The sequence below is a fragment of the Lipotes vexillifer genome, unplaced genomic scaffold, assembly GCF_000442215.2.
Source record: "Lipotes vexillifer unplaced genomic scaffold, Lipotes_vexillifer_v1.1 scaffold1029, whole genome shotgun sequence".
Classification (NCBI taxonomy): Eukaryota; Metazoa; Chordata; class Mammalia; order Artiodactyla; family Lipotidae; genus Lipotes; species Lipotes vexillifer.
In genome coordinates this window covers 1,050,039-1,071,223 of record NW_006789305.1, presented here as the reverse complement: position 1 = coordinate 1,071,223, position 21,185 = coordinate 1,050,039, and the positions used below count along the sequence as shown (strand labels likewise).

Below are 21,185 nucleotides of genomic sequence, written 5' to 3'. Positions count from 1 at the left end.
GTCTCCATATATTCATAGACTTTTCATATTATCCATTTAGCTGACCTCATCATCCAGTGCCTCAATACAGTTCCATTCCCATTCCTCTACTTTCCATATGTATCTTTCCTTTCTCTCAAGTCAGACCAGACTAAGTGAGTCAGTACGTGACTATTCCTGTGCTAATTTGTATAAGAGATCAGCTAATTGGTGAGCCTCAAGTGTCCTACGTATCTGTTTTGGGTAAGGATGTACAGACTGGAGTTCCAAAACTGCCTGTCACGGGAAGACTCTTAATTCTTTTTCATTCCACCCTATCTACTGCTACCTGCCTTTAAATAAACAGCAGAGTCTGGTCTTTGAAGATGAATTTCTGCCTCTTGACATTTTCTGTTCCTGGGCATCTGTAGTCTTTATTACTCTGGCTATCTAATCTCTTCAGCCTGTCCACTAAACTTCTCTTCAACCGGCCCCCATCAGGATGTTTTCATGGAGGTCTTAAGCCATAAATTTCCTGGAGGAATGTTTCCGTTGATCAGGAGGCCAAAATGTTTTCAGAGATGTGCTTGAGGCTTGAAGGGTAGAGGAGAAGGCAAGGTAAGTGAGAGGGTGGATTTCGTGGAATAGAAATAATAGCCAGGGATTTGGTAGAGGCAAGAGGAGAGGGTCCTCCAAAACCAGGCTGTGGTATACTTTATGAGAGATTCCTCATTCTTGTAGGAGTTTGGCCACCCCTATGATGCTACTGAAGGTTATAGTAGAATCTGGTTGGTTGGTGATGGATATTCCAATGATGAATCTATAGTACCTGGTAGGAGAATTCATAGTAGTGCTCAGAGAACTGCTGTCATCTCTTCTCCTGAAATCATAAAGGGAACCTGAGCTCCTGAGTGATTTCAGAGAGATGAAATATCCTATAGGTAGTGAGGGTGAATATTCAGTTTGAGGATGACAGACGCCTTCCTGGGTCTGAGGCTGCAACAGTAGCCAGCCCACATGCTAAAGTATGGATAGTAGCAGGACCTCTGCTACTGCTTTGATATTAAAGATTTGTTTCACTTGAAGAGGCTGCTGGACCTAAAAAAATGGTGCCCTCCTCTTCATCCTCCTCCAAATCTAAGAGGTGAAGACATCATCCTTGGTTCAACTTGGAAAGCCTTTAGTGATAATACCTGGTTGCCTGTCAGGAATAGCCCTCAAATTTGGTTAAACAATGCTGCCAATGCTGCAGAGTTTGTGATCCTTTCAGGGGCTTGAAAATTTGGAATTATTCTGGCATAAAACCTTGAAGGGACTGGTAAGGCAGGAAATCAGAGATTTGAGAAGAATGAAAGTTTGAAATAGCTGTAGTGGAGAGTGAAATAGCTATAGCTCAGGCATTGATGAGGTACTACTTGAGGTTGGTGACCATGAATTTATAAGTTGGTAGCAATCTGATTTTTTTGTGAGACTTTATGTAAGAGGCAATTTAATGTAATGATTAGAGTTTAGGCTTTTGAGCCAGAGAAACCTGGACTGTGTGACTTTTATGGGTTACTTAATGTCTCTGAGCCTCATCTCTACAATCCTTTTCTCACAGGATCGTTGGAAGAAGTAAATGAGTTATTATGTGAGAAGCACTTAGGAAAGTGCCTGATATACAGTAAGTCGTTAACAGATGTTAGTGTCAGGTCTTTATTTTCTCTAATATTGCTCAACTGGCTGAGGGCAGCAGAGGGACAGCAGAATTATCCAGGGTTAGGATTTTGCCTGACTGGTGCATAAAAGGACAGAAGGCAAAGGAGTTTAGCATGTTGACTGAAATTAATGATGCGATGAACCACAGATTAAGATGAACCATAAATCAAGAGAGAGGTAATGACAAAGAGAGTCACAGAAGTAGAAAACAAACTTATGGTTACTAGGGGGGACAAAGGGGAGAGGGATAAATTGGGAGATTGGGATTAATATATACACACCACTATATATAAAATAGTTGATAAGAACCTACTGTATAGCACAGGGAACTCAACATTCTGTAATAGCCTATACGGGAAAAGAATCTAAAAAAGAGTAAATACATGTATATGTATAACTGATGCACTTTGCTGTACATCTGAAACTAACACAACATTGTAAATTGTAAATACTCCAATAAAAATTATTTTTTAAAAAGAGGTAATGAGAGGAAGAGGTGATGGATAAGGAGGACACTACCTGGATGGGCAGGATATTTTAACGATGTTGAACATCTGTTATAGCTGGGGTAGCTGAATAGACAAGCTGGGAGGATGGAAGGTTGTGCTCAGATAGTAGGACGCTTGAGTTAGTGATTTTTCAAGGTGAAGAAAATTGGAATGATAATATCCCCACTATGAACATAGGAGAGGTAGAAAGAGAGGAGAAGAGGTCAGGTGGCAAGAAGCCAGTGATTGGATGGCACATCCTCCTGGACAGTGAAGTCCTCCAAGACTATGGTGGCAAGAACGGGGTTGGAGAGGAAGAAAGTGCCAGGGTTTCAGTCCTGCATGGAACTTGGTGTGTGAGAGTCCACCCTGGAGTGTCTTTCCACAGGGCCACATATTGTCATTATCCATTATTAAAATCCAAAAGTCTCTAGAAGGTAACAATAGCCAACATTTACTGAATGCTTTGTGCTAGGCACTGTTTTAAGCGGTCCAGTGGTTAGGACTCAGCGCTTTCACTGCCGAGGGCCCAGATCCCACATTGCCGCGGAGCAACTAAGCCCGTGCACCACAACTACTGAGCCTGTGCTCTAGAGCCCGTGAGCCACAACTACTGAGCCCACGTGTTACAACTACTGAAGCCCGCATGCCTAGGGCCTGTGCTCCACAAGAGAAGCCACTGCAATTAGAAGCCTGCACACCACAATGAAGAGTAGCCCCCACTCGCCGCAACTAGAGAAAGCCCATGCGCAGCAACGAAGACACAACACAGCCAAAAAAAATGAGTAAATTTGTTTAAAAATAAATAAAGTAAAAAATGACATAGCCATAGGATGTGACATAAACTAGTTAGAACAGATTAGGCCCAAGATGGCAGAAGATTTGACTTCCAGTGGACCTTGGGCCTCATTACACGCTTATTCTAATACATTAGCATCTAAATGACTCAGCTACGGGCACCCTGACAGTTCCCAGGCTGACCATAAAAGGCCAAAGAGTGGGCTGTGGCCCAATTCATGGAAATCCCTACCCCTTCTCCAAAATAGTTGAAATAATTCTCCCACTTGTTAGCCTATGAAATTACGCAGCCCGTAAAAACTAACCACCCCATATTTCAAGGCCACTCTTGCCTTTTGAGATGGACCTCATTCTGTGTACGGAATGTGTTATCTCTCTCAATAAATTCTTACCTATCACTTTGCCTCTTGCTAAACAATAAATAAATTCTTACCTATCACTTTGCCTCTTGCTAAACTCCTTCTGTGCTGGGACATAAAGAACCTGAGCTTCATTAAGTCCTGAGACCAGGTGTGCAGTCTCAATAAAAAGACAGTGAGTTCGAGTTCCAGCCCAGGGGTTCAAGTCCCAATCTGAGTTCTGACTGGTTTTGAATCCCATCTGAGTTGTGTGGTTTCAGTTCTAGCTCTCAAATATTTTCCATTTTGGTGAGACATCTTCAGAAGTGTAATCTAATAGTTAAGAGTATGGGCTCAGAGCCAGATTATAGGGTTGAACCCTAGTTCTGTGGCAAGTTACTTATTTCTCTACCTGTTGCCGAACCCAAGTCTGTGTGCCTGATGCACATTGAGGCCAAGCAAACCAGAACGTTGGAGTTTGGAGAATAGAAATATCTACTGCAGGGCCCAGCAAGGAGAACAGGTGGCTCATGCTCAAAAATCCCAAACTCCCTGATAGCTTTCAGGGAAGGGTTTTTGGGTGAGGGCTTCAGGGGATATGACTTTCTTTTCATTGGTTGGTGGTGAGGTAACAGGGTGGTAGTGCAGGAATCTCAATCAACCTTCTGGTTCCAGCCAGTCTGGGGTCTACACACTGTGCTCAGCCTGACCTCCACCTGGGTGGGGGTCTTAGTTCCTGCAGAACAATTCAAAATATATGTATCAGATTGTTAATATATATCCCTAGGACTCTGTTTTATCACTGAACTATTGTTTGACTGCTTTTCCTTGTTTCTGTATCCCCTTACTTCCCTAATAAGCACCTGCTTGAATCTACACTTTGGAACTCAGGCTTAGGAGACTAAAGCCTTTTTCTACAAATAAGAAATGGGGGGGATTTCCCTGGTGGTCCAGTGGCTAAGACTCCACACTCCCAAAGCAGGGGGCCTTGTTTGATCCCTGGTTGGGGAACTAGATCCCACATGCATGCTGCAACTAAGAGTCTGCATGCTGCAACTAAGAAGGCCACCTGCCACAACTAAAACATGCCGTGATGAAGATCCCACATGCGACAACTAAGACCTGGCACATCCTAAATAAATAAGTATTTTTAAAAAAAAGAAGAAGGAGAAGAAACAGGGGACACAGAGGGGCTTTTGTACCCAGGAGGGCCCTGCAGGCTCCTGCTCATTTCATGCCTCAGCCTCCTCATCTGTAAAATAGGAATAATGGTAAGAGTACCTGCCTCACAGGGTCCTTATGAGAATTTCAGGACAGTGCTGGCACATAGGAATCACTCAGAAACTGTTTCATGCCATTCTTAGATAAATTGTACTCATTTTGTACTCTCAGTTGTAGAGATGTCCCTAAAGCCTATTTCTTTTCAAATAAAGTACATGTTACAATAGCTAGGGGTTAAGGGTCTTGTGTGGTTGGGAGTTTCTCAGCCCTGCATATGCCCGGCCTGCCCTGGGGCTGCGCCACCCTCCAGACTGAACTGGCTCAGCCAGCCCCATGGGGTGGGGGTGGGGGTGGGGGTTCACCCAGGCCCTCTTGACCAAGGGTGGCACTCAGGGTCCCTCTGAGGGGCGGTCCTGGAAGAGTGTTACCAAACCAAACTTGGGTCTACTCACCTGTCTGAGTAAAGCCAATCTACTCTACTTGTAATAGGGAAGAGCAAAATCTGACTCCCTGTTGGATCTGATTCTTTCACTTTAACCTTTGCTTTTGTTATTATAATCATACATAATGGCCTGCCTCAGGGAACCCTGCCCCTCTGCTTGGATGTTAAACTACAGTGTCTTTGTTCAGCTCACAGGGAGACATTCTGACCCCGCCCACCTGTGAATGGCTGTAGAAAAGAAATTAACACATCCCCTCCTGGATGCTGGCCAAGCCAGGAGATACTTTTCAAGACTTAACGGCCTATTTTTAAAAAACATCTTTATTGCAGTATAATTGCTTTACAATGTTGTGTTAATTTCTGCTGTATAACAAAGTGAATTAGCTATATGCATACATATATCCCCATATCCCCCCACCTCTTGCGTCTCCCTTCCATCCTCCCTATCTCACCCCTCTAGGTGGTCACAAAGCACTGAGCTGATCTCCCTGTGCTATGCAGCTGCTTCCCCTAGCTATTTTACATTTGGTACTGTGTATATGTCAATGCTACTCTCTTACTTTGTCCCAGCTTACCCTTCTCCCTGTGTCCTCAAGTCCATTCCCTATGTCTGCGTCTTTATTCCTGTCCTGCCCCTAGGTTCATCAGAACCTTTTTTTTTTTTTTTTTTTAGATTCTATATATATGTGTTAGCATACGGTATTTGTTTTTCTCTTTCTGACTTACTTCACTCTGTATGACAGACTCTAGGTCCATCCACCTCACTACAAATAACTCAATTTCGTTTCTTTTTATGGCTGAATAATATTCCATTGTATATATGTGCCACCTCTTCTTTATCCATTCATTGGTCTATGGACACTTAGGTTGCTTCCATGTCCTGGCTATTGTAAATAGTGCTGCAGTGAACATTGGGGTGAATGTGTCTTTTTGAATTATGGTTTTCTCAGGGTATATGCCCAGTACTGGGATTGCTGGGTCATATGGTAGTTCTATTTTTAGTTTTTTAAGGAACCTCCATGCTGTTCTCCATAGTGGCTGTATCAATTTACATTCCCACCAAAAGTGCAAGAGGGCTCCCTTTTCTCCACACCCTCTCCAGCATTTATTTTATTTTATTTTATTTTATTTTGTGTTTTTTTGGCTGTGTTGGGTCTTTGTTGCTGCGTGCAGGCTTTCTCTAGTTGCGGCGAGCAGGTGCTAGTCTTCATTGAAGTGCACAGCCTTCTCAATGTGGTGGCTTCCTTTGTTGTGGAGCATGCGTTCTAGGCGTGGGGGCTTCAGTAGTTGTGGCATGCAGGTTCAGTAGTTGCAGTTCATGGGCTCTAGAGCACAGGCTCAGCAGTTGTGACACACGGGCTTAGATGCTCTGTGGCGTGTGGGATCTTCCCGGACCAGGGCTCGAACTTGTGTCCCCTGCATTGGCAGGTGGATTCTTAACCACTGTGCCACCAGGGAAGACTCTCTCCAGCATTTATTCTTAGTAGATGTTTTGATGATGGCCATTCTGACCAGTGTGAGATGATACCTCATTGTAGTTTTGATTTGCATTTCTCTAATGATTAGTGATGTTGAGCAACCTTTCATGTGATTGTTGGCAATCTGTATATCTTCTTTGGAGAAATGTCTATTTAGGTCTTCTGCCCACTTTTTGATTGGGTTGTTTGTTTTTTTGATATTTAGCTGCATGAGCTGCTTGTATATTTTGGAGATTAATCATTTGTCGGTTGCTTCATTTGCAAATATTTTCTCCCATTCTGAGGGTTGTCTTTTGGTCTTGTTTATGGTTTCCTTTGCTGTGCAAAAGCTTTTAAGTTTCATTAGGTCCCATTTGTTTATTCTTGTTTTTATTTCCATTTCTCTAGGAGGTGGGTCAAAAGGGATCTTGCTGTGATTTATGTTATAGAGTGTTCTGCCTATGTTTTCCTCTAAGAGTTTGATAGTATTTGTCCTTACATTTAGGTCTTTAATCCATTTTGAGTTTCGTTTTGTGTATGGTGTTAGGGAGTGTTCTAATTTCATTCTTTTAGATGTAGCTGTCCAGTTTTCCCAGCACCACTTATTGAAGAGGCTGTCTTTTCTCCATTTTATACTCTTGCCTCCTTTATCAAAGATAAGGTAACCATATGTGTGAGGGTTTATCTCTGGGCTTTCTATCCTGTTCCATTGATCTATATTTCTGTTTTTGTGCCAGTACCATACTGTCTTGATTACTGTAGCTTTGTAGTATAGTCTGAAGTCAAGAAGCCTGATTCCTTCAGCTCCGTTTTTCTTTCTCAAGATTGCTTTGGCTCTTCAGGGTCTTTTGTGTTTCCATACAAATTGTGCAATTTATTGTTCTAGTTCTGTGAAAAATGTCATTGGTAGTTTGATAGGGATTACATTGAATCTGTAGATTGCTTTGGATAATATAGTCTTTTTCACAATGTTGATTCTTCCAACCCAAGAACACGGTGTATCTCGCCATCTGTTTGTATCATCTTTAATTTCTTTCATCAGTGTCTTATAATTTTCTGCATACAGGTCTTTTGTCTCCTTAGGTAGGTTTATTCCTAGGTATTTTATTCTTTTTATTGCAGTGGTAAATGGGAGTGTTTCCTAATTTCTCTTTCAGATTTTTCATCATTAGTGTATAGGAATGCAAAAGATTTCTGTACATGAATTTTGTATTCTTTACCAAATTCATTGATTAGCTCTAGTAGTTTTCTGGTAGCATCTTTAGGATTCTCTATGTATAGTATCATGTCATCTGCAAACAATGACAGTTTTACCTCTTCTTTTCCGATTTGGATTCCTTTTATTTCTTTTTCTTCTCTGATTGTTGTGGCTAAAACTTCCAAGACTATGTTGAATAATAGTGGTGAGAGTGGGCAGCCTTGTCTTATTCCTGATCTTAGAGGAAATGGTTTCAGTTTTTCACCATTAAGAACGATGTTGGCTGTGGGTTTGTCATATATGACCTTTATTATGTTGAGGTAGGTTCCCTGTATGGCTACTTTCAGGAGAGTTTTTATCATAAACAGGTGTTGAATTTTGTTGAAAGCTTTTTCTGCATCTATTGAGATTATCATATGGTTTTTATCCTTCAATTTCTTAATATGGTGTATCACATTGACTGATTTGTGTATATTGAAGAATCCTTGCATTCATGGGATAAACCCCACTTGATCATGGTGTATGATCCTGGATTCTGTTTGCTAGTATTTTGTTGAGGATTTTTGTATCTACATTCATCAGTGATACTGGTCTGTAGTTTTCTTTTTTTTGTGGTGTCTTTGTCTGGTTTTGGTATCAGGGTGACGGTGGCTTTGAAAAATGAGTTTGGGAGCGTTCCTCCCTCTGCTATATTTTGGAAGAGTTTGAGCAGGATAGGTGTTAGCTCTTCTCTAAATGTTTGATAGAATTCACCTGTGAAGCCATCTGGTCCTGGGCTTTTGTTTGTTGGAAGATTTTTAATCAGAATTTCAATTTCATTTCTTGTTATTGGTCTGTTTATATTTTCTATTTTTTCCTGGTTCAGTCTTGGAAGGTTGTACTTTTCTAAGAATTTTTCCATTTCTTCCAGGTTGTCCATTTTATTGGCATATAGTTGCTTGTAGTAATCTCTCATGATCCTTTGTATTTCTGCAGTGTCCGTTGTTACTTTTCCTGTTTCATTTCTAATTCTGTTGATTTTAGCCTTCTCCCTTTTTTTCTTGATGAGTCTGGCTAATGGTTTATCAATTTTGTTTATCTTCTCAAAGAACCAGCTTTTAGTTTTATTGATCTTTGCTATTGTTTCCTTCATTTCTTTTTCATTTATTTCTGATCTGATCTTTATGATTTCTTTTATTCTGCTAACATTGGGTTTTTTTTGTTCTTCCTTCTCTAATCAATTTAGGTGTAAGGTTAGGTGGTTGATTTGAGTAGTTTGTGTTTCTCGAGGTAGGATTGTATAAACTTCCCTCTTAGAACTGCTTTTGCTGCATCCCATAGGTTTTTGGTCATTTTGTTTTCATTGTCATTTATCTCTAGGTATTTTTTGATTTCCTCTTTGATTTCTTCCATGATCTCTTGGCTATTTAGTAGCCTATTGTTTAGCCTTCATGTGTTTGTATGTATTTTTTCAGTTTTTGTCCTGTAATTGATATCAAGTCTCATAGCCTTGTGGTCAGAAAAGATATTTGATATGATTTCGATTTTCTTAAATTTACCAAGGCTTGATTTGTGACCCAAGGTATGGTCTATCCTGGAGGATGTTCCATGAGCACTTGAGAAGAAAGTGTATTCTGTTGTTTTTGGATGGAATGTCCTATAAATATCAATTAAGTCCATCGTGTTTAATGTGTCATTTAAAGCTTGTGTTTCCTTATTTATTTTCATTTTGGATGATCTGTCCATTGGTGAAAGTGGGGTTTTAAAGTCCCCTACTATGATTGTATTACTGTCGATTTCCCCTTTTATGGCTGTTAGCATTTGCCTTATGCATTGAGCTACTCCATGTTGGGTTCATAAATATTTACAATTGTTATATCTTCTTCTTGGATTGATCCTTTCATCATTATGTAGTCTCCATCTTTGTCTCTTGTAGTAGTCTTTATTTTAAGGTCGATTTTGTCTGATACGAGAATTGCTACTCCAGCTTTCTTTTGATTTCCATTTGCATGGAATATCTTTTTCCATCCACTCATTTTTAGTCTGTAAGTGTCCCTAGGTCTGAAGTGGGTCTCTTGTAGACAGCATATATACAGGTCTTGTTTTTGTATCCATTTAGCCAGTCTATTTCTTTTGGTTGGAGCATTTAATTCATTTACATTTAAGGTAATTATCGATATGTATGTTCCTATTACCATTTTCTTAATTGTTCTCGGTTTATTATTGTAGGTCTTTTCCTTCTCTTGTGTTTCCTGCCTAGAGAAGTTCCTTCAGCATTTGTTGTAAAGCTTATTTGGTGGGTTGAATTCTCTTAGCTTTTGCTTGTCTGTAAAGGTTGTAATTTCTCCGCCGAATCTGAATGAGATCCTTGCTGGGTAGGGTAATCTTGGTTGTAGGTTTTTCCCTTTCATCACTTTAAATATGTCCTGCCACTCTCTTCTGGCTTGCAGAGTTTCTGCTGAAAGATCAGCTGTTAACCTTAGGGGCATTCCCTTGTATGTTAGTTGTTGCTTTTTCCTTGCTGCTTTTAATATTTTTTCTTTGTATTTAATTTTTGATAGTTTGATTAATATGTGTCTTGGCATGTTTCTCCTTGGGTTTATCCTGTATGGGACTCTCTGTGCTTCCTGGAGTTGATTGACTATTTCTTTCCCCATGTTAGGGAAGTTTTCAACTATAACTCTTCATATATTTTCTCAGACACTCTTTTTCTTCCGGGACCCCTATAATTCGAATGTTGGTGCATTTAATGTTGTCCCAGAGGTCTCTGAGACTGTACTCCATTCTTTTCATTCTTTTTTATTTATTCTGCTCCCTGGCACTTATTTCCACCATTTTATCTTCCAGCTAACTTATCTGTTCTTCTGCCTCAGTTAGTCTGCCATTGATTCCTTCTAGAGTATTTTTAATTTCAGTTATCGTGTTGTTCATCACTGTTTGCTCTTTAGTTCTTCTAGATCCTTGTTAAATGTTTCTTGTATTTTCTTCATTCTGTTTCTGAGATTTGGATCATCTTTACTATTATTACTCTGAATTCTTTATTCAGGTAGGTTGCCTGTTTTGCCTTCATTTATTTGGTCTTGTAGGTTTTTACCTTGCTCCTTCGTCTGTAACATATATATATATATATATTTAAAATTTTATTTTATTTATTTATTTTTTGGCTATGTTGGGTCTTCATTGCTGCGTGTGGGCTTCCTCTAGTTGCGGTGAGTGGAGGCTACTCTTCGTTGTAGTGCATGGGCTTCTCATTGCAGTGGCTTCTCTTTTGCAGAGCATGGGCTCTAGGCTCACAGGTTTCAGTAGTTGTGGCACTTGGGCTGAGTAGCTGTTGCTTTTGGGCTCTAGAGTGCAGGCTCAGTAGTTGTGGTGCACGGGCTTAGTTGTTCTGCAGCATATGGGATCTTCCCGGACCAGGGCTCGAACCCATGTCCCCTGCATTGGCAGGTGGATTCTTAACCACTGCACCACCACCCTGTAACATTTTTTTTGTCATTTCCTTTTTTTTTTTTTTTTAATGGGTGGGGCTGTATTCCTGTCTTACTTGTTGTTGGCCTGAGACGTCCAGCACTGGAGTTTGCAGGCAGTTGGATAGAGTCGGGTCTTGGTGCTGAGATGAGGACCTCCAGGAGGTCTCACTCTGATTAATATTTCCTGGTGTCTGAAGTTCTCTTTTAGTCCAGTGGTTTGGACTTGGAGCTCCCACCACAGGAGCTCGGGTCCGACCTCTGGCCTGGGAACCAAGGTCCTGCAAACCGGTTGCTGGGGGTTCCTCCTGTCATCTTAGGTGTCCATGGTCCCCCACCGGTGCCTGTTAGGTGCCCTAGTTGTGCAGAGACATGAATTTCACGTCCTCCTAGTCTGCCATCTTGACCCTTATAACCTTTGTCCTTTACTTCCTCACCTCCTCCCCCTCTCTGTTCTGTAAAAGAAACTGGTATCCAGACCCTGATAAGATGGTACTCCGGGACATTAGTCTGCCATCTTCTCGGTCACCTGGCTTTCTGAATAAAGTTGCTCTTCCTTGCCTCAACACCCCATCTCCCTGTTATTGGTCTGTCCTGCGGTGAGCAGACCGAGCTTGGATTCAGTAACATGCTGACACTGGATTTTGGTCAAGGAAAGTGCTGCATTTATTGCAGGGCACCAATCAAGGAGTCCTGGGCAGTTAGTGCTCAAAATACCCTCCCTGGAGGAGTTGAGGAAGATGGCGGAAGAGTAAGACACGGAGATCACCTTGCTCCCCACAGATACATGAGAAATACATCTACACGTGGAACTGCTCCTATAGAACACCTCAGACCTCCCAAAAGGCAAGAAACTCCCCATGTACCTGGGTAGGGCAAAAGAAAAAAGAAAGAACAGAGACAAAAGAACAAGGACGGGACCTGCACCAGTGGGAGGGAGCTGTGAAGGAGGAAAGGTTTCCACACACTAGGAAGCCCCTTCGTGGGCGGAGACTGCGGGTGGTGGAGGGGGGAAGCTTTGGAGCCACGGAGGAGAGCGCAGCAACACGGGTGCCGAGGGCAAAGCGGAGAGATTCCCGCACAGAGGATCAGTGCCGACTGGCACTCACTAGCCCGAGAGTCTTGTCTGCTCACCCGCTGGGGCGGGCAGGGGCTGGGAGCTGAGGCTTGGGCTTCAGTCTGATCGCAGGGTGAGGACTGGGGTTGGCGGCGTGAACACAGCCTGAAGCGGTTAGTGCACCACAGCTACCTGGGAGGGAGTCCGGGAAAAAGTCTGAACCTGCCGAAGAGGCAAGAGACTTTTTCTTCCCTCTTTGTTTCCTGGTGCGCAAGGAGAGGGGATTCAGAGCGCTGTTTAAAGGAGCTCCAGAGATGGGCGCGAGCTGCGGCTATCAGCGTGGACCCCAGAGACGGGCATGAGACACTAAGGCTGCTGCTGCCGCCACCAAGAAGCCTGTGTGTGAGCACAGGCCACTATCCACACCTCCCCTCCTGGGAGCCTGTGCAGCCCACCACTGCGAGGGTCCCGTGATCCAGGGACAACTTCCTCGGGAGAACACATGGCACGCCTCAGGCTGGTGCAATGTCATGCTGGCCTCTGCCGCCGCAGGCTCGCCCTGCATCCGTAACCCTCCCTCCCCACTGGCCTGAGCGAGCCAGAGCCCCCAAATCAGCTGCTCCTTTAACCCCATCCTGTCTGAGCAAAGAACAGATGCCCTCAGGAGACCTACATGCAGAGGCGGGGCCAACCAAAGCTGAACCCTGGGAGCTGTGTGAACAAAGAAGAGAAAGGAAAATTTCTCCCAGCGGCCTCAGGAGCAGGCAGATTAAATCTCCACAATCAACTTGATGTACCCTGCATCTGTGGAATACCTGAATAGACAACGAATCATCCCAAATTGAGGAGGTGGACTTTGACAGCAAGATATATTATTTTTTCCCCCTTTCCTCTTTTTGTGAGTGTGTATGTGTATGCTTCTGTGTGAGATTTTGTCTGTAAAGATTTGTTTCACCATTTGTCCTAGGGTTCTGTCTATCCGTTTTGTTTCGTTTACTTTTAAAATTTTATTTATTTATTTTTTTGCGGTACGAGGGCCTCTCACTGCTGTGGCCTCTCCTGTTGCAGAGCACGGGCTCCAGTCACTCAGGCTCAGTGGCCAAAGGTCATGGGCCCAGCCGCTCCGCAGCATGTGGGATCTTCCCAGACCAGGGAACAAACCCGTGTCCCCTGCATCGGCAGGCGGACTCACAACCACTGTGTCACCAGGGAAGCCCTGTTTACTTAAAAAAAATTTTTTTTTCTTAATAATTATTTTTTATTTTAATAACTTTATTTTATTTTATCTTACTTTATTTTATTTTATCCTCTTTCTGTCTTTCTTTTTTTCTTTCCTTCCTTCCTTCTCTTTCTTTCTTTCTTTCTCTTTCTTTCCTCCCTCCCTCCCTCCCTTCTTTCTTTCCTTCCTTCCTTCCTTCCTCCCTCCCTCCCTCCCTCCTTTCTTTCTTTCTTCCTCTCTCTCTCTCTCTCTTTCTTTCTTTCTTCTTTTTCTCCCTTTTATTCTGAGCTGTGTGGATGAAAGGCTCTTGGTGCTCCAGCCAGGAGTCAGTGTTGTGCCTCTGGGGTGGGAGAGCCAACTTAAGGACACCGGTCCACAAGAGACCTCCCAGCTCCACGTAATATCAAACGGCGAAAATCTCCTAGAGATCTCCATCTCAACACCAGCACCCAGCTTCACTCAACGACCAGCAAGCTACAGTGCTGGACACCCTGTGCCAAACAACTAGCAAGACAGGAACACAATGCTACCCATTAGCAGAGAGGCTGCCTAAAATCATAATAAGGCTACAGACACCCCAAAACACACCACCAGATGTGGACCTGCCCACCAGAAAGACAAGGTCCAGCCTCGTCCACCAGAACACAGGCACTAGTCCCCCCCCACCAGGAAGCCTACACAACCCACTGAACCAACTTTAGCCACTGGGGACAGACACCAAAAACAACGGGAACTACGAACCTGCAGCCTGCAAAAAGGAGACCCCAAACACAGTAAGATAAGCATAATGAGGAGACAGAAAAACACACAGCAGATGATGGAGCAAAGTAAAAACCCACCAGACCTAACAAATGAAGAGGAAATAGGCAGTCTACCTGAAAAAGAATTCAGAATCATGATAGTAAAGATGATCCAAAATCTTGGAAATAGAATAGAGAAAATGCAAGAAACGTTTAACAAGGACCTAGAAGAACTAAAGAGGAAACAAGCAATGATGAACAACACAATAAATGAAATTTAAAATACTCTAGAAGGGATCAATAGCAGAATAACTGAGGCAGAAGAACGGATAAGTGACCTGGAAGATAAAATAGTGGCAATAACTACTGTAGAGCAGAATAAAGAAAAAAGAATGAAAAGAACTGAGGACAGTCTGAGAGACTTCTGAGACAACATTAAATGCACCAACCTTTGAAGTATAGGGGTCCCAGAAGAAGAAGAGAAAAAGAAAGGGACTGAGAAAATATTTGAAGAGATTATAGTTGAAAACTTCCCTAATATGCGAAAGGAAATAGTTAATCAAGTCCAGGAAGCGCAGAGAGTCCTATACAGGATAACCCCAAGGAGAAAGACGCCAAGACACATATTAATCAAACTATCAAAAATTAAATACAAAGAAAACGTATTAAAAGCAGCAAGGGAAAAAGAACAAATACCACACAAGGGAATCCGCATAAGGTTAAAAGCTGATCTTTCAGAAGAAACTCTGCAAGCCAGAAGGGAGTGGCAGGACATATTTAAAGTGGTGAAGGAGAAAAACCTACAACCAAGATTACTCTACCCAGCAAGGATCTCATTCAGATTTGACAGAGAAATCAAAATACCCTCCCTGATGGGTTTCAGGAAAGTATTTTTAAAGGCCAGGTGAAGGAGGGGCATCCCAGGGCATGTGATTAGCTTGTGCACACTTCTGATTGGTTGATGGTGAGGTAAGAGGGCAGGGTCACAGGGGTTAACATTGTCAATCCTCAGGCTCCTGTAGGTCTGGGGGCTACAGTGTTCATGGTTATCAAGTGGTTAATTTCTTTCATTTGGTGGGGGTTTTTGCATCTGTAAAACAACTCAAGAAATGTGTGTCAGATATTATCTAGGTACTTCAGAGAGGAGCTAAAGCAGAGGGTATGGGGGAGGAGTCTGTCCCGGGAAGTCCCTGTAGGGTTCTGCTGGGTTACAAGAGGAGAAGACGGGCAGCATCCATCAGCTTCCTGGCCTTCGAGTGAGGAAGCAAGTCTGAAGGCTCCTGGCTGTGTAACCTCAGACCTGGGTCACCTCACAAGCCAGAGATCCCTTATGTGTAAGGAACACAGTGGGCAGAGTCTTACCTAGTTCATAGGAAGGTCCTGAGGACAAAGAGAGAGGAAGCTATATGAAGATTCTGAGACCAGAAATTAAAAGTTCAGCATGGTGTAATCTCAGCTGTGGCCTTTCAACCCCGCTGGCTTCCCTTGCTGCCTGGGGCTCCCAAGAGAGATTGGGATGTGAACTGGGGCTCTGATGTGCAGAGAGCCCTGGGGACAAAAGGGGAGGTGGGGAGGATGTTCTGGGCTCCTGCAGACCAGTGACACCCAAGGTCTGGGAGGCTTCTGGCCTTGCCTAGGGCAAGCTTCCTGGAGAATGTGGAATGAGCCTGGGAGCTAAGGTGTCTGCCCCACAGAGAAAGACCCCCCCTGCCCCCAGGGGAGGCCAGAGGTGTGAGGCTGGAAGTTGTTGTGACAAGTTAGCAGCTGGCTGCTTCAGGAGAGCTGGGCCCCAGGCGCTGAGATCAGGGACGCTACTGTGGTCTGCAGCACCTCCAGAATGCAGCCCCACAAATCCCGGCTCAGCCTGGAGGGAACACTCAGTGCCCAGCCCACGAGGGGGGCCACCCGCTTAGGCAGTCAGGCATGGCCTGGGGGATGCAGAACATGCCCCTTAGGAGCCCTGGGAAACTTGCCTAGGGCCTGACACCCTGGGGACTGGCCAGTGGCCCCTCAAAGCCCACCTCCCTCCTGAGTTTAAGAGACACAAGTCAGGTACAGGTGCTGGAAAACCCTCTCTTGAGAACAAAAAGAACCAAAGCAACTTGGACAAAGGACTTTGGAAGCCATTAGGGAAACATTGAGCTGGTGCTTGATGAAAGGCACTATGTAAATGCCGCACATTAGAGTGATTATCCTTGTCAGAAAAACATAAATGAGCAAAATTTTTTTGAAAGCCACCTGATTTAAGTCTTTGAATCATACTCATATGCGCCAGCAAAATGCAAATGCCATTGGTTCTTGGAATCTGTGTGCTTTCCTTTACTTGTGAGACTATTATTATGAAAGGCTTCCAGAGTCTGCCCACTTCCCTTAGTAAAAAGACAACTTTTGTAATTAATCTGACTACAATGGATTACCCTCAGGTGTGGCATCTGGGAGAAATGAAAGAAGCTCAGAGCTCCCCCAGAGGAATTGAGGATTGAGAGATGGGTGTGGGGATTAATATAAAGAGTAAATGGCAGCAAACTATTATATATAGGATGGATAAACAATAAGGTTCTGCTGTATCCTGTGATAAACCATAATGGAAAAGAATATGAAAAAGAATGTATATATATATGTATAACTGAATCACTGTTCTGTACACCTGAAACTAACACAACATTGTAAATCAACTATGTTCCAATAAAATAAATTTATAAAAGAGTAAATGGCAGACATGGGGGCAGCACCTGGAATATGTCCACAGCCACCAGTGGTCGCCTGCCACTTGTGCTACACAGGGACACCTCCTGTGGGTCTGACCTTTCAGATATTAATTCTCATAAGTAATCATCAGATCAAACCACCCAGTGCTGGGCATGGAAAATTTGGCTCCCAAGAAGGGGTTTATGGGCCATGATGAGGAGAGGGACGGGGCAGAACTCAGAAGTGGCTTTGGTGAGAAGCTCTGTGCTCTGGCTTTACCAATAAGTGGAAATGTTACCAAATTGGTTGACTGGACCCACACCGGGGCCCTAGCCCAGGCCAAGACCCCCTGTCTCAGCCAGGGAGGTTCTTTTTCCAGTTAGATTTGCCCAGCCAGTAACAAAACCAATGCTGAGACTGGAATAGCACAAGCTTTATTCAAGGGCCAAAGAATGGAGGAGTGGGAAATTAGTTCACAGATCAACTTCTCAACCCAATTTGGGCAGAGTCATCAAATATATAGGATGGTCGAGGTAAAAGGGAGGGAATTAGAAAGAGGGATGAATATTCATGACTAATCTGAGAACAGGGGTGTGGTTTGGACCCCAATTTGATGCAGCTCTCCTTTTCAGTCCTTGTATGGGCCTTTCTGGTTGTCATGGCAACTGTCAACACTCATGGCGCTGGTGGGTGTGTCATGTAGCACGTTAATGAATTACAGTGAGCATATAATGAGGCGCAAGGTCTACTGAAAGTCAAATCTTCCACCATTTTGGGCCTAGCTGGTTCTAACTGGTTCTTGTTTCTCTTTGCAGCTTCCTTCTGAAACTTAGATAAGAGTAATAGTTTCCAGTTGAGGGTGGGGTAGGGGAATGATTCAGGGCAATAGCCTTGGTGAGATAGGAGGGAAAGGGACAGGACACAAACGCTAGATAACGAAGAAGGGGTATAGTTGTTGGGATGCAATAAAGACCGGCTGGAACCAAGGTGGCTTTGACAATAGTCTGCATTGACCTTTAGCTCATTATACCTTCATTGTAATACCAAAAATCACTCCCCCTTATGCCATGACAGTTTCAAGAAGGAACATTAAAAGGCCAAAAAGGGGGCAGTGGCCCATTTCCTGGGAAATCCCCAACCTACCCCGAAATAGCAAGAATATCCCTCCCACTCCTTAGCTTATGAAATTATTAAACCCATAAAAACCTTCCACCCCACCACCCGGGGCCTGCTCTCACTTTCTAAGATGACCACATTCTACCTATATGGAATGTGTTTTCTCTAAATAAACTTGCTTTCCCTTTACTCTAGCTTTTGCTCTTGAATTGTTTCCTTCGGGAAGCCGAGGACCCTACCTTGGCGGTCTGTCCTAAGGACTCTTGCAGGTCCCAGTGTGTGACGTTTCCCACTCCTGCAACATTGGTAACAGAAACACACTCTGTTTACCCCAACACAACCCAGAGCGCTTTCTCCCCAGCGGTGGGCTTTTGCCTTCCTGACAACCACTATCCAGAATGACAGAGCTTCATGGTGCCTCCTCAGAGATTACAGCCAGGCTGGTGCTGAAAGCTCAGCCTCTCTGCACCGGGTGCAGAATTGAATCTTGGAAACAGAGTTTTGAAGTAGAAGAGGATAGTTTTATTGCTTTGCCAGGCAAAGGGGGCACAGCGGGCTAATGCCCTCAAAACTGTGTGTCCCAACTCAGGAGGATTTGATGAGGAGTTTTATAGCAATACTTCAAGGGTGGGGTTGCTGACAAGATTAGGGTGTGTGCAGGGTCTCAGGTGGTTGGTCTCCTAATCTTGGTGAGCTTCTCTGGTCCCTTTAATGTTGCCTCAGGTGGTTTCCTGGCTGCTCCTCTCTTGACTAGCAACTGTTTGAATCCGCCCTTTGGAACTCAGGGGAGGTCGTGGAGGCTAGAGAGTCTTGCCTACAAGAAAGGGGGGATAAAAAGAGGCTTCCATGCGCAGGAGCCCACAGCTCCCCCTGCCCGGTTCCAAGGCTACCTCCTCAGTTTACAGTTCAGGAACTGGGGTTAATGTGGTGCCCAGGGTCGCCCAGGTGCAGGCAGGATGAGGACCAGAACCCGCACCTCCAGATGCCAGTCTGAAGAGCGTGACACCGCACTGCTCCATTTCTACACCCGCTCTCGCCCCCTTGCTGTGGGGAAAGGGTCTGGTACTCTCGTCTGTGCTCACCCAGGTGTAAATGTCTATCTGATAGAAAATGTCAAAGAGAAGGTATGCATTAAGCACAGCAAGTGGGTAAGCAAAGGATTGGGGGAGGCAAAGGCCAGGGATTGGAGATGGAGAGCCCAAGTTCAGGTGCTGTTTACTAGCCAGGGGTGTCTTTCCAACAACAGCAATAATGATCTCTGCAAATCTGTTTGCGAATTTTTAAAGAGGGAAACAAAAGATTTGTGAAGTCTAAATGAGATGTTTTTGGGAATTCCCTGGCAGTCTAGTGGTTAGGACTCTGCGCTTTCACTGCCAAGGGCGCTGGTTCAATCCCTGTTTGGGGAACTAAGATCCCACAAACCTTATGGCCTGGCCAAAAAAAGAAAAAAAAGAAGAAAAAAAGAACTTGGTAAATGAGATATTTCTGAAGAGCACTTTAAAAGTTAGACAGGTATGCAAATACAAGATATAAAGAGGGCTTTCCTGGTGGCGCAGTGGTTGAGAGTCCGCCTGCCGATGCAGGGGACACGGGTTCGTGCCCTGGTCCGGGAAGATCCCACATGCAGCGGAGCGGCTGGGCCCGTGAGCCATGGCCGCTGAGCCTGCGTGTCCGGAGCCTGTGCTCTGCAACGGGAGAGGCCACAACAACAACAGTGAGAGGCACGTGTACCGCAAAAAAAAAAAAAAAAAGTAAAAGAAATACAATGTACTGAAGGACCCAACAAGTGTAAAATGGAAAGAGAGAGAGATGAAAAGCATCTAAATTGAAAATGAAGACATAAATCTATTATTTGCAGACAACATGACTGATATGTAGGAAATTCTAAGGAAAAATATATATATATATATATATACATACATATATATATATACATATATAAAGGGATTACCTTTTCAGGAACAGCCAAAAAGCATGATCCTTCTGGGCCAGAAAACTCTCTGGGCAAGGGACCATCACAGAACATCAACATCATGATTATTATTTTAACTATTATCTGTGAGGGACTGCCACAGGGGATGTAAAATGGTTTCAGTCTAAAAAATACCTGGGTAAACGTAAGATTTTTGAAGCAAGGCGGCTGTGTGGCCGTGGGAGCCATCTGTATCCTCATGACAACTCCGGGCCTCCTCAGCGAAGCCTGGAGTCGGCTTCCTTCTTCTGAAGAGCACTGACGCCCTCTAGTGGACACTGCTGAGAGAACTACCACAGCGCCGCAGAGGCTCAATGGCTCGGAGGCCGCTAGGGGCGCTGCAGATAGGCCGGACTGCTGGAGCCCAGGGAGGGGCTCCCAGACATTTGGACAGATGTTAGCGACAGACGGTTAGGTTTTCCTGTCTGTTAATGTGCTTAGAATGGGGTCTACAGGTTTATAAATACAGGAAAAGCTTACAGGTTCGGTCCTGATCATTTAAAACATGCAATAATCTCTGATTAATTATCAAGGCACAAGCTCCTGTTTGTTCCAGGAGTAGCAAAATCATTTGCTAAACAAATTAAACCTATAATTCCTTCACACCCAGTTGTCTTTCTGCTCTTAAAGTCCCTGAATGCCTTGAGAGGGAGTTTGGAAGAAGCAAGTGGAGAGGGAAGGAAGGGCATAGAGGACAGGGAGCCCCTCACCTCCTACCATTGCTCGCTGGATGTCCAGGGTGGGCTCTGGGCACTGGTAGGGGGCGGGGGCCTGGAGGTCATCACAGGGAGGATCAGGCATCATGTCCCTCCTGCAGGACAGGTGACTTCTGAGCTTCAGGCAGAGCTGTGGTCCCTACTGCAGGCCGAATCCACTGGGTGCAGCCAGGGGAAGGGTCTCTTTGGGGGAAGCACTGGCTTGTCTCTGACGCATGGAGGCTCCTGGCACTCACAGAATCTTTCTCTTGATCTGCTCCCCTGGCTGTTTCACCAAGAAAGGAGGTGCCAAGGCGGTCTCTGGGGGTCAGAATCCAGGAGTCGTATCTTGTACAAGCGCCTCACACAGTAACCCATCCTCTGCCTCCAGCCCTTTATCCTTTCACCTGAGCCACCCACTAAGACCTCTGACCCCCCTTCCTGCACAGTAGGCCTTGATGGTCCAGAAAACCAGAGCTCAAGGCTGTGGCATCCAAAAATTTGTTCCCTTTTTCTAGGGTGAAGAAAGAGCTGGATCATTCCTTCCTACCGCTAGAGTGGGCTGAATCCTCAGGCATTCAGGAAAAGAAGTGAAAACAAGGCAGCTGATTTCCAAATTAAACCAGACTGAAATTCATACTAAGCTATACTATT

At 44.3% G+C, this 21,185-nt stretch overlaps 1 pseudogene; it reads right to left on the bottom strand.

Annotated features, from left to right (window-relative positions):
• Positions 1-205: 205 nt before the first annotated feature.
• LOC103069856 (trafficking kinesin-binding protein 2-like) lies at positions 206-20,637 on the bottom strand (annotated as a pseudogene).
• Between the last annotated feature and the right edge of the window lie 548 nt (positions 20,638-21,185).